This window comes from Cynara cardunculus (assembly GCF_001531365.2).
Source record: "Cynara cardunculus var. scolymus isolate 2C chromosome LG 15, CcrdV1, whole genome shotgun sequence".
NCBI lineage: Eukaryota > Viridiplantae > Streptophyta > Magnoliopsida > Asterales > Asteraceae > Cynara > Cynara cardunculus.
Window position 1 is genome coordinate 7,608,457 of NC_037542.1, and position 1,749 is coordinate 7,610,205.

Sequence of the window (1,749 nt, forward strand, 5' to 3'; positions counted from 1 at the left end):
TAGCCAATTCCATGTGTTGTGTTTTATGATTTTGTAGATTAAGGGGTCGTTTACTAACGCTTACCAGGTAAGTGCTTATTAGTCACTTTTACGTTTAATGCATTTGGGTTATTTATTTGGTTTCCCTTCACCCGATCGTCAAATACCTAGTCTTAACTCTCTCTCTCTCTCTCTCTTTTTGAATTCAATTAGTATATGCTATCAGTTTTCTTCTCAGGGTATTGTTGACAGTGGTGAGTGTGCCATTTCGCGATGTATGCTTATCTACATACAATTAGATGGTATGCTACTAAGTACTAATGTCGGATRGGGGTTCTTGTCAGCCTTGTGTGTATCTGTAATTGTTTTTTTTACTTTACTTATCCTTTTGGCCTTCTCTGATTCGAATCTGATGAATTCCAATGTGGAACAYACATGTGTTAATGGTTGTGTTTTTAGGGAAWYGAATGTGAATACAGGAAATTCACGTAGGAGTATAAGTGGGCGGTGTCATTACGGCGATTGCCCATAGGAGTATCGTCTTAAAATAACAAACATAAATCAAAGGTAACTAAATTACCTATATTATGTGTATTATCTATGTCTTTGTATCTTTGTTGCCTGCCATATTCTTATGGTAACTATGAAACGTTAATTCGAAGATTACCTTTCGAATTTTTTWAGATAGTTGTGTACTYCCTTTTATCWTTTGTCTGTGCAGCCCATCATTCAAGAATAACTGAATAGGTGTCCTTGTGGAGCTTGTGATAACAAAGATTGTTCTTGAAATTCTAAACCCACTTTTCGTTCTCGAATGGGSATGAATTTTAGTAGGAAATAAACTGGTAAMATCTCTGTCATGTTTTTTCAGCTTTTCCTGGATTTTGGTATTGGTATGAAGATTTTGTCGAGCCTCGTTATGAAGATGAGTGGATTGTTGACTTGACATGTTATGAGGTGTGACTTATTTTGAATCCAGTGAGTGTATGGTTATTAGTTGGAATTAAGTTTCATATCTATATAATACATACAACATGTCTCTCCCTACTTCTGAATATATAGAACTGGTTTGTTAATATGAGTTTGTCTGTAAAGATTATTACCAAATCACTAGCAAAAATGAACATTTTGCATTTTAAAGACTGTATTTACTACAAACGTTGTATTGATTTACATTTTGTGTTCTTTTTAGGTATGCACTCAATTTGATTACGTTTTTGCTCTTGGCAAGCTGCTATTTCCTCCGGTGACTCAGGTGTCCTCTAAAAAGGTTCTAACTGATTCCTGCCTWGACGTTGTAAATCGTTTTCTTTACATTTGCGGCCCTTGGAGGTTTTGCGTTTCTGCATCAACTTTTGCATCTTTCTAATTCCATGTCTTCCGTATGATGTTTTAAATCTTATTTTGTAGATCAAGGTTTTAGTCGGTTTCATGCATTTTGGTCTGATTTGCCTTCACGATCGAGGGAGGTTGGATTGTTTTCTTATAGTATAACAATAATTTGCGAAGTTTGAATTGTAGTACACACTTTGCCAATTTTTACTTTTTTACGTAATGAGTTATTCGTTTTCATGATCTTGTGCATTCTAGTTGATCTTCATATCCATTGTTATTTGATTTTGTCTCTTGTAAGGACCGAGATTTTTATTTTGATAAATGCACTCTCCTTTGATTCCGTTCTTACTCTAGCTAGCCTCCACTTTTTCCGTTTAGTTGGTTTTCCTCTACAAAGGTTCCAAGGGATTCTGGTCTTGACCATGACGTTTTTCC

The 1,749-nt window shown here is 35.3% G+C and overlaps 1 long non-coding RNA gene across 4 annotated transcripts in view; it reads left to right on the plus strand.

Annotated features, from left to right (window-relative positions):
* The window catches only part of LOC112527225, a 3,440-nt gene extending 1,889 nt beyond the window's left edge, over positions 1-1,551 (plus strand). Inside the window, exons 2-4 of one of the 4 annotated variants that reach the window (XR_003070738.1) lie at positions 439-546; positions 701-957; positions 1,172-1,551. This is a non-coding gene — a long non-coding RNA (uncharacterized LOC112527225). The remainder of the gene's footprint in view (positions 1-438; positions 547-700; positions 958-1,171) is intronic. The other 3 variants (XR_003070736.1, XR_003070737.1, XR_003070739.1) reach the window with 3 other exon arrangements.
* The last annotated feature ends 198 nt before the right edge of the window (positions 1,552-1,749 follow it).